General features: G+C 32.2%; 1 protein-coding gene across 2 annotated transcripts in view; it reads right to left on the bottom strand.

Moving 5' to 3' along the window:
* The window catches only part of LOC113494979 (mushroom body large-type Kenyon cell-specific protein 1), a 172,826-nt gene that overhangs the window by 23,948 nt on the left and 130,861 nt on the right, over positions 1-18,017 (bottom strand). The gene's annotated exons all lie outside the window — the stretch shown is intronic.

The raw sequence follows: 18,017 nt of genomic DNA, 5'->3' as shown, positions 1-18,017 counted from the left end.
ATTAGACGTTTTAATACAGAATTTTCCTATAAATTTGTTATTTTTGTTGGAGTTCCGTGTCCGTAACCAAATATTCCGTATAACCGAGGTACAGCTTCCTGTCGGTTTATCTATTACTTCTCTGTATCTCATGAACCGTTATAGCTAGACAGTTTAAGTTTTCGCTGATGATGTATTTTTTTGCCAAAAATAAAAAAGTAAAGCTTGAGGTTAAGCAACGGTTTTTACGGTTGTACTTTTGTTGGGTGGTAGGTAATTTTGTGGATACTCACTCACTCAAATTTATTTGTTTTTCTGTAGGCTATTTATACGAAACCATTAGTGCCGGAAACCAACTCGCGCTTGACCGGTTTTGTTATAACTTGCGTAAGTTTAAATTCTCCAAGAAGTGTTTTTAAATTGCTAAAATCTTAATTTTCCTTCCTGTTTCATAATTCATAGGAAATGCATGTTTGTGTATTCATTTTCGTAATTAAAACGCTCTTAATTAACTGAATGTTCCTTGGTGATTACGCATTGCATTAAAAATATATTCAGCACGTGTAACAAAACTTGCGAAAACTATTTTTATAGTAGCTTTCATAAGGATTATTCATAACGCCTTAAGCCACTAGTTTGACTTGCAACCTTGCCGTCATCTCAAGAATACTGACTCCAGGCCCCAATTCTGCTATTTACAATGGCCCATGAATGAATGAAATTTGGTTTAAAATGACAATTTTCGTATTACCTTAAGCATCTTTCTACACAATAATTGGAAATTCAGTGCGGGATGGTACACTCAAGGTCAATACAATTAAGTTAAAATTATTGTATTGGAAAAATACTTAAGAGAATAGGAATATGTAATATCAAATTTAATTCGATTGCCATTCATTCTTCGGACATTGTAAAATAGCAGAATCGGGGCCCTGTTGGTTCCGAAACTAATCGGACAATATTGTTTTTTTTTCAAATGCTTTGCCTACCCGGCGACCCTGCTGGGTTATCCGTGTAGATACACCGTAGATTGATTTAACCGTTGTTACTAAAATTGTGCCAACTCAATTTTAAAGAACCAAAATTTTCTGTTTATTTTTGTCAGTAAAATAATTTGCTTTAACTTATTATCACCTATATAATAATAAACATTTGCTAACCCCCCAAATCATCATTAATCAAAGAAAACTAGGTATCTACATTTCCGCTCGCAAAATATATGCTAGATATTAGATTAAAAAACTTGTTTTTCCTTTCCACCTTTTAAAAACACTTAAAACATTAACGTATCAAACATAATTATAAATAAAACATAAACAGCTGGTCACAACAGCCAAAGCCTATTTCTTCTTTATCTGTCAAATCTAGTGTTTTCATTCGTGACTATTTGCCTTATCATTTCTATACATCAACGGTATAAATTACATTAAAATCGCGTGTTATTAATTGATATTATCTACTGTTTATTAGGTAACGAAAAATTTGAATTTTGTAACCTATTGCGTTACTATTTATTTATGTATTTGTATGGGTGCTGAAACATTTACGATTTTTTACGTCACTGTTTTCAGAATATTACCCGCAAGCTTTGCTTTCTGTATCGCAACTTCGGTAATTGATAATTTATTGAAGATCGGAGATGTATTAACGCATAGTTGTGTTGCTTATTTCTTCAGTCCTTTTAAAGCCCTGTCTGTCTGTGATATCATAAGCTCCTAAATTGGTCTAGTCATTTAAAAGTAGTAGAAGTGAAAATATAATATTTTCACATAAAAGAATATTAATTTACCATTTCAGTCGGTTTTTCTTGCAATTGTATCATTACAAAGATTGTTTTTAACACTCATTATTTATCTTTATAATGCAGCACTCTCTTCTCACCTACCAACCCTCCTTGGCTGAAAGTAGAAGGCGATTCAATCCTGTAAATCGGCATGGCATCTATCTCAAAACCGCTTTTTCTAACCGCTTTTTCTGCCACCTTGGTGGATTTTTATATAACAAAATAAATAATCTTCTAACCATCTAAAACCTAAATAATAAAATGTGTAAAAAAAAGTTAAATTCATGGCTTTTACAATTAAACTATATCGAAACCGAAAAGTTACTTAGCATACCAGTCTAATTCCTGTCTATGTACTATGTACAACTAGGTAATGTAATAAAAACATACAAACACGCACACCCTCACACACACACACGAACACACACAAAACACAAACACTCACATGTACACTCGCACTACACACACACTACACTACACAACTAAACTTATTTTAAATACCTATTCTCGTTTTGTTTTCTTAATTTTAATTACTTTGTTTTATTAGTTTAAGTAAGTAAAATTTGTTAACTAACATTACTTACCGCAATAATAGTTATAGCACAAAATTTTGTAAAAAGCAATAATGGCTAAAGGGTGGAGACCTGGTGACCTGAAATACAGGCCCATAAAGCCTAGCTTAGGCACCAGTCTCCCACAATATACTGTTTACTTTTATTTTTATGAGATTCTAAAATGTACATATATAATGTGTTTATATTGTGGTGAGAAAATAAACGTTTATTATTATTATTATTATTATTTATATTAGATATAGTATCACATATCTGACGGCACAGGATCAAAAAAGGTGTAACAAAATTAATGACAAATGCCAAGCTCGCCTTTAAGTTTACCATTTCAGCACAAAAAAAAACAAAAAGCTTATGTGTCCTCCCTTTCTAAAAACCCTACTTTTACTATGTTACTATGGTGTCTGCTTCAAGTCTCGTCAGGTTTATCAGAAAACAGTATTTTACATTTAGGAACTGTCTATCTGACACCCACAACTCACATTCCTGGGTAACACAGCATCCTATCCCAAGACTGTCTTTAAACGCAGTATTTCAGTTGAAAACTATTAATTTACAACATTGGGCATGGAACATATTATGTAGGTACATACATATGTATTTATATAACCTGACGCATTTGTGGTTATGTTCACATTATCATAATCGAATGAGTCGTCCGTTAAAAATATGAATACAATTATATTAATGTATTGCAGTTTTAATCGTTAATAACCACACAATGTTTTATACTTCATGCGATGTTTAAAATATTGCATTTGACTCGTCAATTTGTACGGTCAGGAATAAATAAAGGAAGTTGGTCTTTTGAATCTTTCGTTTTGCAAAAGGAACACTGTACATTGCAATACAAATTTTAAATCCTTCTATTTTTATAAACACGAAATATTTGTTCATCTTTCACGCAAATACCACTGAACAGATTTAGACGAAACTTGGTACTGAAATAGGTTATAACCAGAATTAGCATATAGGAAACTTTTATCCCTATTTTATTATCCCGTGGGCTCATTTTAGTTTTGTAGCGTTCACGCTCGCGGGCTACGGCTGGTGAAGTTAAAAATACTAACATAATTTCAAGTTGATCACATCTTAATTTAAGTGCAAAATGTCAGAATACAACCATGTTATTAAGTTATTTGACTTAAGTAGATCAAGCATCTGTATTTTAATATAGAACAAGAACATCTTGAGTTCAAATTAAGGATTCCAGATGTGTTTCATTTAAAATGGTAAGCTAGAATAACGTTTTGTTCCTTTTAGGGTTAAACCAGTTAATTTTGTAACCAAAGAGTATTTATACATTTATATATTAAACTCGAGTCGATAACTAAAGTGCTTTGACCATCTAACCATGGTTTTTAATGATCCTTAAATAAAGTCTTAAACTTTAACTTATTGATAAGGTTTTGTTGCCATTTTGTCCATCTGTCACCAGGATGTATCTCATTATCTATGAGATAGAAATAGGTGTTAAGTTGCTTAAAATAGTTATAACTGAATATTATAAGGTTTCGAAATTCCAAGACTGAAAGCATTCGTTTTCAGTGAAGGTTACGTAAAATAACTGCAAGTTTCAGTACTTTGATTACGTAAATCATTACGTGCACACCCAGTGCCGGATTACGTAAAACAAAGCCTTCGTCAAAGTCACTTTGAGGTTCAGAAACCGTTTTAATATTAAGGCTTGAGCTAATAATGTACTGACTAACATAAAAGGCAGCTCTTTAATGCCTTATAATGTATTAATACCTTAACCCTTTCAACGCCCAAGTCGGATTTCAATGGATGAATTTTCAGATAAATACAACTTGGGCGGTAAAATGACAAGGATCAAATAAGACTCAAAAATTACTACATTAATGATACAGCTATCAGTTTGATGTCGACGTAAATATGTAATCTAGATAAAGATATATTTCAACTTCTGTATCGAAAGTTCTAGAATGTTTATTTTACATATGTTCTTAAGTAACCACTTACGTATGAAAGGACTAAGCTGAAGATAACACATTTGAAAAGACGAGAAATGACATGAATTCCGTCGATAAATTTTCATGTACCGATGTTTAATGGTTTGTCTTATCAGAGATTGTGATAAGAGGCTTTTCACAATAGACTCAAATAAGAACTGTTATCTTTATGATCCTAAAAACTAGATAGCTGTCTAGGTTGCGAGTTAAAAGTTAGTACCTAGGTACATGAAGACGAACAAACGTTTAAAATGATAAAGAAATATAGAAATTGGTACTTGGTGGCACTCGAAACATTTGAAGATCAACTGGTGGAGTCAAATAAACTTATAGTACTGGTGAAATCGAAAGCAAGCATCCTAGAAAATATAGCCCATTACGATGATCGGACAAAATTCACTCCATGCTGAAAACCAAGCTTCAAGATGCGCTCCACGATGATAAAGATTGGGAAAAGTAGTAAAATGGTATTAAGAAAATATTTGTCTAGAGTTCAGGGATCAAGACCCTCAAATATGAGGATAACGATGAGAAGGAAGTCATCAATTTTTTTTATTGGTTTGTATGTGATTTAAATCTTAACCAAGCTTAGGTTTCACGGTGAAACCATACCCAGCTCTTTTCTACGGTACATTATTCTTGGGGTATTGTAACCAAGTGGCAAGAAAAGGTCTCTTTGATCATAAAACACTTGTAAGAGGAGAATCAAAAACGATAAAACGTGCGTAAATTACTCATTTAGAACAATATCCAGAATAACACATGCATCTGTAAAGGCTTTGACAATAAGTAACGAACACATTACTCATAGGAATACTTCAAGATTTTAACATAACCTTATCAAAATTAGAGTTACAATAATTAATGACCGTGTGACTCAGTTTGTAAACACTTTAATGGACTTTGATCTGTGGGTCTAACATTAAGTTTTATAATAGGTAATATTATTGTGTTGAGGAAGCGTGACAGAGCAATACACAGCATAGTGGCATCTCTCTTCTATAACAGCAATAATATCACACTGACAGTTAGTGCAAGGTTTGAAGACTTTGGACTTATTAAATACTTAAAATTGATGATTTAATATGATGTGTATCTACGGAATTTTCTTGTGTCTTTAACAATGCTGAGTTTAAATTGGATGTTATATTGTCTGTGAACGAAATATAGATTTATGTTGACATATGATATGTGAAAAGCATGCTGTTGCATTATTATTGTCGTATATAAAATACTTAGATTGAAAAAACCTATTTCTTACTAATACTATCAACGCGATGGTTTGTATGGATTTATGTTTGTTCCTCTTTCAAGCAAAAACCACTGAACAGATTTAGACAAAACTTGAGGATTAACAAATAGGTTAGTTTTTATACCGATTTTTTTATTTTCGTAAAACAATTTTCCGTTTGTTGCGGGCAGGCAGGTGGGCAACAGCTAGACTTACAATGTACTTCATAAAATGTTTAAGAGATATTATATACAGATATTATTACAGTTCCATTGATATTAGTAAAATTATAATAATTAATACGTCATTTAATAGACGGATTTATCGCCTAAGCCTCAATAATAATTATTATTAATAGAAAAATTAACTAAGGACGCTTCAAACGTTTATGCTAAGCTCCTTTTCACCTTAACCTAAGTGTCACAGCATGAGACAAAACAGTGTCTAGATATTGCAGTCTGGATTAAGGTCGCTTAGTCATAGAATCTTGACACTTGATACTTGACAAGTTATTTCTTAGATATTGGACTAGTAACACCCGAATAACTGTTTGGCTTTAAAAATACGACGATTTTGTATCGTAAATATAGAAGAAAAATTGGAAGCGAGACCAAGAAGAATTTATTTAGATCAAAAGAGACAGTCGCAGAAATACTAGGAAAATTAAAGTTACTACGTTAAAACTTAGCACTTAAATATTATGATGAACAAAGTAGAAAGTATATTAGATATATATTGTGAAGATCCTTTAGAGAAGGCTCTACTTGTACTTCTAAGGAAGACTGTAAAGTCTGTTCCTTCTGAGAACTTCGGAGTAACAATAGATAGATTGTATCTCTGAGTTGGATTGCAGAGATATTAAAGTTCATAATCATATTTATTTCTTAAGTTCTATATATATATTTTATTAGTCTGTAAAGAAAACGCCTCGTTTTTCAATTTTCGGCATTCGATTTGAATGCTGATAAGTCTGTTTTTAGGAGTTTTTATAAAATGTTTTAGTAATTGCTGGTTTTGAACTTGATCCATGAATGGCTTCATGGAACTAAAGATATATCTCAAAAAGTTTTCCGTTATACCTATATACAATCATTGTTTAATAACCACGATGACGATCGAACCTACAATAGCCTAGGGTAAGACCGCAGAATTGATAAATCAAAGGTCTCGGGTTCGATCCTAATTTACACACCCAACTATTGAATGGTGTGCGTTAATAAATTTTAATATCACAGCTTTCCGTGTCTCGGAAGGCACGTGAAAATCTCTCTCTTCTGTTTGCACGTAATAATGTAAGTCCTGCGTCTGATCTTTCTCTCTTTGTGTCGGATTATCGTCTCATCGGGCTATGAGAGTAAGGGAACAGAGAGCACCTATGTAAGCGCACACTTATGCACTATAATAAGTCTTGGAACACTAGCCTTGTGACCAAAATCACCTAAGACGCATCAATAAGCCCAAGAACTATATAAATAACTGTAAAACCAACTTAACACGTATCTACACTTACTAAACTGCTAAAAGCATAAGTACATACAGTTTATATATATAAGTAGTATATAATATGTTGGTAGTGAGGACTAAACATGCCGTTAGTTAATATTCAAGGTGGACATGATTAGCGAATCGCCAAGGTGAACGAAACTGGTCGCTACGCCTTCTCGAGGATAATACTTGTTTGTGCCTTTTTGGAGTTATATTGCTTTGCTGGAAAACTAATAATTCTCCGACGAGAGAATTGTTTGGTCGTTTTGCTTACGCGCTTTTAGGGGAATGTTTGATTCGTTTTGGATGTAATGTCATGATGTTTTAATGAGTCTTTAATAATGGAACCGAATTACGAAGTTATTATAAAAGTAGCACCACTTTTTTTTTAATACCTTCTTCAATTTACTCTGAATAATATGAGGTATTTCTGTTGGAGCCTGCCAGAGTACTTAGAGTTTTGCGCTTATGCAAGGAATTGGAATTTCTGGACTGACCGTTTTCAAAAACACAATGAGTCAACTTCGATCCTAAGTGGGGAAAAAAGAGCTCGTCACCAAATCTAGAAGGTTTCTTTTATGTAAATGTTTAATATTACAATTTTGTAGAAGCTGTTTTAAATTTACAGGGGTCTTCGTATTTTATTTTTCAAAGTCGATTTTCCTTTGTCTTTGTCATTCATTTCAAAGTAAAACCGCAGTTTTTTTAATATTTTCAGTGTCCGTTTATAGGGGTTTCTTTCCTAAAACCCTTAAACAAATACGAAATAGTTAATATTTCGTATTAACCCTTATAGGTGCTAGATATCGCGGTTAAGATTTGTTATTTTATATTCCTCTCCTTAAAATATAGAGTTTCACAAGTAATTCAAAATTAAACTCATCCAAATTGGTTAAGTTTTAGCCAGACTAGTAAACTTCATTTTCATTTTTAAAATTCAAAATAATTATAAAGATTTAACTTTACTCATCTACAATTTCTCGGTCCTTCTTCATGATTTCATATCGTAAATTTGAATAGACAATTCATTATATCTTTATTAAATTAATTGCTCTGCGATAAAAATGCATTGTCTTAGATACAATTAATTATAGCGTTATTGCAAGGACTATTAATTCTAGGCAAGGACCAATTTTAGTACTTTTTAGGTTAGAATTATAATTTATATTAATTGTAAGAGCATTCTCTGGTAGAAAGGCAATAATATCACTTGTAGTCAGTAAAAAATCTGTAACCGTACATAAAGCACAAAATCTCGTGTTTAGCTAAAATATGTCTTACGGTAATCTGATGTTCAAGAGCAGTGTTATATAATATGCTGTCCTAAAGTTTTATAAGTGACTTGTTACCTAGAACTTAAAGGGCAGGACAACTATGTCAATGCCATTCGCTTTAAACTATTCGTAGCACTTAACCCGTTTTGGTATGAACGGCAAAGGTTAAATAAAAATTACAAGATTATCTCATGGCTTTAACTAAATTTATTAAATTATTACAACTTAAATTTCCGTTTAGAAATTTAATAACACAATTATCTTAATACATCAACCATCAAGTGTAATGTGTAGTGGCTCTGAAATCCCAATTTATTTTTTCTAACGGCCCGCTGTTCCTAGGATTATAAAAAAAAAACGTTCAAATTACGAACAGCTGCCTATTTGAACTTGGAACGTAAAAAAAACTGGCAACATAATTTGCCGCTCGCCAAATGGTGGGGTCTACATTCTAATTCTAAACTCGCGGCCTCCGCCAATAGCGGGCGAGGACGAGCCAACATGGCCGCCGTGGGAACCGGTTAATGGGCCGTTTGAATTTAGAATAGTATTTTTATTAATGCGTTCGAGAACAATTGTTTTTTTTTCGTTTAGTTTTAATTTGCTATTCATTAGAATTAGGGGTCTCTGCCGTATGTACACATAAATATGGTGATTTCGTTTGAATATTGATAGGATGATAATGTTTTTGTTAATGACTTGACTGTTTTTTTGTTCCGTGTTAGTTGATTAATCAACAATAATAACTGTCGGTGTAAAGTAGCTGTATATAAAGTTGTAGGTGGAAATATTGTTGTTACTTAGAACTGAGCTAACCAATAAGATTAGCTTTCAATTGACAGGCATCAGGTATGAACTTATATGGTTCCTGCTGTTGCCCAGTAGAAAAAGAATGACCATAAAAACTTAGGATTAGAAAATAGTACAATAATATTAAAACTTTTTGGATGGCTTTCTCATATACGTTATGTATATGAAATTTACGTGTATGTTAAATGCTCTTCTGTATTCAATTGAATTGAAACACAATACAAGGTAATTTAAGTATCCCTGAAAATGCCCGTCGAAACGAAAATAATCACTTTTAAAAATGACTTGCTGTGTAAAATTGTGAAAGATTTTTAAGAACCCCTTGCATTTCAGTATTCAAGTTATTCAATAGATTGCAAAATGACAAAGTATACTTTTCCATAAGTAAACGGTATAATATTAGTTGTAAAGACTAAAATTAATATAATCGTTAGCAAACTATGCCTTAATAGACATCGGAGTGCTGAATTGGGGCATAGCTAAACACTGCACGGATCAAGGCTTGATTAATTGTGATAAACAACAACCGTTTAAGGAGCTCCATTGATTTTTAACTAATTAATAACAATCCATATTTATTCGCAATTAAAACTATGATACTGTAATTAAATTTGCCATTTTAATCTGTCAAATGGACAAGGAATGCAAACGGCCATTTTGGAACTAAATATGGCGGGTGGCCGTTTTAAATTTGGAATTCAAGTTTGTTTTTTAAATCCGAAATACTTGTAGACTTTGACAAATGTAAAATTTTAATTAAATATATTATTTTAGTTATTCCATCAAAACTTCATTGGATGTCTTTTAATTATTAATGGTTCAACATTTTTATAAATGTCATTACCTACATTTCCATAATCTAACAGTACTGTTATTGACAGATCTGTGTTAATTAAGGACTCTTTTCGAAAGCCTCTAAGCTATGTATTTCATAAAGAAAAACAAGCAAATATTAACTTTATTTTGCTAAATTATTTAACCAAAAGTAAAACAGTTATTGACGAAGATTAATCTAGATTGCTTAATAGTTTTCGAAATAAATATAAAGAGAACATTACCTCTATGAAAACTGTAAATTAGTCTTGAAAGTAGCATTACAAAAAGATTTGACTGGAATCATTAAATTGCAAGATATAATGCCAAATAATATTAAATTAAATTCATTTTCAATGCATATTGGTTGTATAGAAGATTAAGAACGGTTTTTAAATTGCTTTCTAAGCTGTTAAGACTTTATTTCATACATATTATTACTTGAATGACAGACAAAATTATTATAAAAGCGTTTAATTTATTTAAAACTTTTATTTTAACATTGATGGAATGGCTGGTAGTACTTGGTAAACTTTTTAAGAACCAAATTATGATCTAAATGGGCTGCTATTTTCAGATTTTATTTTATTTTTAAGTAAAGTTTGCATTGATTTTTGCTGTTTCTGTAGATAAAGGTTCAAGATTTAGGTTACTTTTAATTTAATAGATTCAATAGGTGTAAGTTAAAGTTACTATCGTTTGAAAGAGTTTTTAAAGCAACTGTTAATTTGTTGAATTTTTTCAACATCCTGCAAGCTTAAATTTCTTGTACTTTTTAGTACAGCTTGAAATAAAAATCTATTTAGATGAATTCCTTATAATATTTATTGTTTTTAGAAATCGTGTTTTTATTTATAGATACTGCAGTTAAATAATAAAGAAGAATTCTCAATTTTTAGTCTTGGAAACTAGGAAGTCGATTTATATTTACTTTTTTTATTCTATAGGATAAATTTCAAACTTTTCAGGTATGGTAAACCGATAAATAATTTCTGAGTATTCTTATTTTTGATCCCCGTATTCTATTGTTTTCTTTCATAAACGTTTCGTTTAAGATATTAAAAAACGATTTTTTAATTTAGATAACTGAGGCTAATTTAAATAATATTTATAACTATAAAATATGTCTAACCAATTTAATAAAATCTATAATATACGTTACATTCTTACATTGTGTCTTAGTTTCGAGTATTTAACTAAATAATAGTTAAGGATTAACCCTAGATTAGTTCGTTCTAGCATGAAAGGTCGTCAACGGAGTGTTATCAGCTATCGCATAGTTTCAGCTGGTGATAACCCGGTATCTAAGCCAAGGTCGCTATAAAACTAAATTAGGTATTCATGACATAAATGCAGTGGAGCTGCCAACATGAATTTGTTTTATTTGACTGTTTTTTACGAAGGAAAATTTTCAGTGGATTTCGTTGATGTATTTTAGATGAGTTTGATTATTTTTATGTCAGGTTTGTTATATTTAGTAGTTTATATGTGTGAGATTAAGGGTCGATTTTTCAATCGCCCAATAACTTTTATTCGACGAATATATTTGACGTTTTGACAGCTTTTGTGTAGAAAATATGTCAAACGGCCAATATTTATTCCTCAGATAGAAGTTATCTGACGATTGAAAAATCGGGCCTAAATACGATAAAAATGTTATTGAGTAAAATTGTAATTGATAGTTATATTTTTGTGACTGATTATCGAGGGTATTGCTAAAATAAAAGCGAAATAAAAATATAGATTTAAGTTTAAAAATAATACACAACTTAACATGCAAGAAAGAAAATATTTATTAAAATCAAAACAAGAAAAACAATAATAAGAGTAATTTACTAAAAGTTAAAAATATGCAATCTTAACGACCGCTTCTGAGCATACAATCAAACATCATTATCGGCTAAGCACTCAACGGCATGCAAAAATATATTTATAACAATTCTATTTCAGTTTATCTCAACATGTTACAGAAAAAAAGAAAAAAAAATCCCACATCTAAACATAGTAAACTACATGTTGTTATAAATCCAACAAACCATGAAATAGCCTCATGTTGCGTTCACCATTTCACACTATAAAAAAACACTTCCACAAATGCTCACTTAATCACTCACTCAAAGAGAACTCGAAAAAAATGGCGGATAAAAAAACAACGATCCGCAATTGTGTGTCAAAAATTGACGTGAAACGTCAAATGTTTTTTTTTATTTTTTCGCGAGCGGCAATGATTAAAGGCGTTCGTTCCGCGAGGCTATTTGGCCGCACGTGTTTCGCAGAGGGGTGGGCCTTGCACGTGAAATTTCCCAGGTTTCCACCCTCCACGGACCGCCCCTATAGGCTTTTCTGTCCGGCCTATGCTGTTTAACCGATCGGCTTGCGAAAGCTAAGGAGCCGCTTTTCAACTATTTTTTTTTACGTTTTTTTTTATTCTTCTACAATTATGCATTCATTTCCCTTCCTAAAATAACATTTTAATACGTAAATAAAGATTAATATCAAGAAATAGGAAATGAAAGTATCATTAAAAAGTAAGTAGATCACAGTACTGTAGTAATTACCAAAGAGTGTATTTTGAAAAATCTTGTCTAGAACGTTGTGCATTAATTTCATGCTTCGAGTACTTTTCCTGTACAATTATATGCGATACCCTTATAGTTTTTAACAGTCAAACAATTGCTGGTTACGATAATTTTTATACAACACGTAAGTGGTAAATGAATAAACATTTTTTTCTTCTTCGAGTTTTTAGAAGTTAGACTTAAAAAGGTTTTAATTGCAAGTCAAAGTCATACCAATTAAAAGTAATTTAAAACTGCAGATATTCAAAAGAGGTCAAAGAATTAAGTTTTTGTGGATATGTAATTGTATTCGTGAAGCAATTATTTTTTTTTTTCAAGGGATTTAATAAAAAAAACTTTAAATTGTTATGAACAAAAAAAACAGTAGTCTCCACTCTATTTAATAAAAAAAAAGCCGAACAAAATTAATTACCCTTTCACAAGTAGTAACAACACATTAAAAAAGTACACTCCAAAAGAACAAAGAGACAATGTCCACTCCACTCTCGGCAGTGTTCTTACACTGCCTACTTTTCATGCTGTACGCCTACACATTCACTATTTCAGTAACAACACAACCGTGAAAGGAAAATCCGACTTTATGGCTGAAGGGACAGGGTTCAAAATTGCTGGGACAACGTCGACCACGCACCCCATCTCTTTCGCGCGTATTAATCAAAATACCAACTCTACTTTGACGTAGAATCGTAGAAAATGGATAAGCCATTGTTTTCTAAATTGAAACTATGGTTTGTACGTCCGTTGTAAGATGGCCCCTTCGCGTGCTGGAGTCGTTCATTATTGTTGGGGACAGTCGTAGATGTATGGGAGAGAGGGGTCTGGGTACGGTGGTCGTGCGTATGCTTGGTTTAGACAGAGTACATAATTGCTATTGCTCGCTAAAGGCTTTACAATAAAGAGTAATTACAAACGGACAGTGATTAGGATTGCTACGGATGTTCCGACTTATTTACAACATGTTATTTTATTATGTTGCCTATATTAATTAAGCAGAGTCTTATTAAAATGGATTTTAATTTTTATATCGAGTTTTATGTGTTTATTTATACCGACAGTCTTGGGGTTTTTGTTGAGAATATAACGTCTGGTAGTAAGTTTATTTCGAGATTTATTATTTTTATTTAGTTATGGAGCTTGCTCTTAAATTGGCCTTCACTGCCGAAAGACCAATTTTAATGACGATAGTAAGTATTCTATTAATATACTTATAAACATTAAGAATAAATGACACCACATGGCAAGTCCTATTTCCTTTAAGGAACTCATACAAATTAAATAACAAATCCTGCAGTCCAATTGATTCAATTGGTTTTTGCTAGACACATGCATCACAGCCAATAAATTAAATCCAATTTATAGCTTAACAAAACAAAAGAATCTCATAATTCAAAAAACATACAAGATTGATGACTGATACAAGAAAGGTGTATTACAAAAAGCGCATACCATACATACATACATACATACAAACATATGCTTTTTTGTATTACGAGCAATAATTTTGTTGTTATTGCCTGCGAGTTTCCCAGAGCAAACAATAGCGATAACGGCGTACCACCATTATTGTAAACCAAATATATGGTATTAGAACCCACTGTGTGGTATTTTTGTTTGAAAGGCTGGTTCTGTCAACTTTCGAAGTACCAGTGGGTATTTATTAGGGTCTAGCAGACGTCAAAACATAGGGTATATTATTTGAATCAGTAAAAACATACTATTAGTAAGTCTATACAAATTGATTGGATAAAAGATCTTGGAATCATGTATGGTTGACTGGTAGAGAATGCCTCAGGCATTATGGCCATCATGGTATATATTTTAATGTATATTATGCGTAACAAATAGAATGAAGTTTAAGAGTAGCGAATTAAATAACAGCTAGATGATCCGGCAAACCTTATTTCGCTATATAAATGATTTCTAGATAATTTCTGGTGTTTTCAGCCTATGAATTGTTTTCAAAACAAAATAATGAAGCATAATATATTTTCTTTTTAATTAACTTTTAAGGTGTGGATTCATTGACAACGTTTTTTTTTTCTAAATGTCATTAAACTACAGAACTTTATTTTTAAACAAATAACAATGAAACCGGCTTGTTCTTATTCTTTTGCCGGGAAAATTCATGAAACTTTTTAGAATATTTTTTTTTGTATTGCAAGATTTATATTAGTACTTGAAGAGAACTTTACTCTTAGCAAAGCAAAATAGCTCTTTAGATAATTAACAGTTGCTATCCGGATACAACGGGGCTTTCTCTGCGAATCAAGTAAAATACCGAGCTATAAGCATTCGTATTTCAAGTTTATTCATATCTTATATACTTTGAACTAGCTGTTGCCCGCGACTTCGTCCCCGTGGGTAGAAATATAAGTTATGATTTATACCTGCCCTGTTTTTTTGACATTTTCCATTATTGTATCTTCGCTCCTATTAGTCGCAGCGTGATGGTTTATAGCCTAAAGCCTTCCTCGATGAATGGTCTATTCAACACAAAAAGAATTTGGACCAGTAGTTCCTGAGATTAGCGCGTTCAAACAAACAAACAAACTCTTCAGCTTTATATATTAGTATAGATTACGGGAAAGAGAGGCTCTCCTTTCCACAAATAACACTATCTTACTTAAAAAGATAAGCTCTCTCGTGCTTAGAATAGTACGAATAGTGAAAATTTAATCCAATTTCCATTCATTCATCGGCCATTGTAAATAGCAGAATCGGGGCCCTGGTTCTGCCCTTGTCATTACCAGCCGGAGTCGCTTACGCATGCTCTACGAGACAAATATCAATCAGGATTATTCTATATAATTTTATCTGTGGTTTAATGTAATATAAATGACTGACCGGATATTCATCATCAACTCTAAGAATGACTCACGGCTTGAAGCTAAGATCTCATCATTTTGAATCACGTTGGAATTCAATAAAGTAGTATATATGTACATATAATTAGGTGTGACTAGCATTGATATATTAAAAAAAACCTTTTCCCTAAGGTTTTTTTACTAGTCAATTTGATCATTTTCCCTCTAGGATTTTGCCCATATCAACAATGATCAACTGAAAAAAAATGATCTCAAAACTCAGTTACACCACAAAGTTGTTGTGCAAAAAACAAGAGAAAACGTCCTACAATCCTATCAGCTATACTTGAAAACACTTAACTGTAACTTAAAAAAAATAACAACCATACACCCTTTCATAAATAACTTAACTCTTCCAAACCAGTCCACAGTCCGAAAATCCTTATTTCTCAACTAACTTCAAAAAAGAAGGTGGTAGGGCTAGATGAACCGACTTTCTTAACTATTTTTCTATTTAACGTCAAATAGCTTGTCATTTCGTCCCATAAAATTCATTAAAATTGGCTCAGTAGATTTTTGTATCTCAATCTTACGCGATAATTACATTACGAGGTATTACATGTACAGTACACCAATTACATAGAGTACAGTCGGCAACAAAAGTCGGTGACACAAGCAGATCAATACTTACACAATCATGCTCAATGAGTTGCGCTTAACAGTAAGAACGTACTAAACATCGATTTTTCTATGTCACAGACAGAAGCCAGAAGAAGAAATAGGAGTGAGTGGAAATTGAAGAGAGGTCTTTGCCCAGAAGTGGGACAAAAAGGCTTAATAAAAGCATTTATATGATCCACGAATGCTTGTCCTAAGTCTGGGTATCTTTGTGCATCTGACTTGAATGTTTGTGAAACCGCTCGCGAAACGAAGATTATATTCTTAACTTTAGGAGTCTTTTTTTTATTGTGTTGCTGGTTAATTATTTTCCCATGTTTTATACACTCACTTTCTTGTTTGTTTGTTTGTCGTTCCGGTTGGATGTTTGTAACTCAATTTTGAGGCACTTCCCGATAAGCTAGAAGCCTGAAATTTTCAGAGTAGTTTCAAACCCGATGACAATGCAATTTACAACTGCAAAAAACGGCTGGACCAATTTTGAAACAATTGAATGGAGAGACATCAAAAACAGATCAGATCAGATTTTTTAAATCTATTGTTACTTATTTTAATACGCAAATAAATTCAAAAAGCTAGCCAAGCCTTGATTTGACAATCCATCGGTATGAATAAAACTTCCACACTTGCTTGTACGCTTTCTGTAGCTATCTGTACATTACATACATACATATATACAAGTATATAACATATAAGTACAGCATCTGGTCAGCGCGTGTCCAATCTAGTATATGGCGTGTGTTATTGTAGTGGTATGCCCTAACTCACTTACAAACTGTGTTACTAGACGGTTCTGTTTTAATTATTGATATTAAATTGTTTATTAAAGGTAAGGTTTATTAAGGCGGTTGTGTGTTAAAAGAAAGATTGTGGCTCCGTTCCTAAAACGTAAAAACGGTATGAACGGAGGGGGCACTTACCCATAGCACCTACAAATCTTCGAATTTTGACCGATATGGTGTCCTTAATCGTAAATAAATTCATTTCTGTATCATAACTATCTATTTTTAGTTCAATAAGACTAATACACCTGGAGTACAGAATAAGACATTTTGAAATTCTGGAAGACAGCCTACTTGAAATAAAAACTTTTGATTATGATCTTCGATGTTCAAGATAAGAGTTTTTTGTCCTGAACGAACAAAAAAACAAATATCCGAACACTTTGATACAACATAAAGACAAACCACTTACTTAATTATTATAGACGCAAATAATAATATACACAATACAAGAAGAGACACCGTCGTAACACATCCTAAAATTGAAAGCCGCAAATCCCAATATTCCATTTGTGTAGCAATGGCCTATTATCTAGGTACAGGTGCATGCTATCCAGTCTATAGGACAACGGGATCGTACACAAATATACCTGTTCCTAACCACGTACCACGATGAACGTGATATAACAGGATTTGTATAAGCGAGATAGCAAGATACATGCTGTCCGCTGTCCTGCTTTCTCATCTCTAAAGTTTTTCTTTTAAGATGCCGTGGTGGGTTATATGAACACCGGACGTGTTGTCACAGGAAACCCGTATTGTTTTCTTATTTTTATTATCTTCGATTTTATTTTAAGTGCCATTTTATTTGAAGAGGTTGATGGCAAATCTTGTTGATGAGAGTCGGTTGTGTTTTGAATTTTAAAGGGATAAGTTATATTAGTCTGCGTATTCGGCTGGTTAGACAGAAGAAATGCTTAGTGTTACTTTCACTACACTATTTTGCATCTAGATTATTTTTATTAGATTTTTCACTTGTAAAATAGCCTATTCAAAAATATTGGTAACATGGTACTAAAACCGAATGTTCTTTACTTATAGCAATTCATGTAGTTCCACTCTTCAAATACCTTGAAAATATTAAAGGCAATTGTATAGTCTATGAGGTATCAAGTGCTTTGCAAAGCGTCATTCGAAAAGTCTAAAATAATACAGGAATTAACTCAAATCTAAATAGTAAGTATGTTAAGTAAATATCACGTATTTCTACTCAACATCTTGTAACTGGCTAGCAGACAAACAAATGACAAATGT

The sequence above is a fragment of the Trichoplusia ni genome, chromosome 6 (genome assembly GCF_003590095.1).
Source record: "Trichoplusia ni isolate ovarian cell line Hi5 chromosome 6, tn1, whole genome shotgun sequence".
In the NCBI taxonomy this organism is placed as follows: domain Eukaryota; kingdom Metazoa; phylum Arthropoda; class Insecta; order Lepidoptera; family Noctuidae; genus Trichoplusia; species Trichoplusia ni.
The sequence above is the reverse complement of the archived record's forward strand: the minus strand, read 5'-3'. Positions and strand labels throughout refer to the sequence as shown.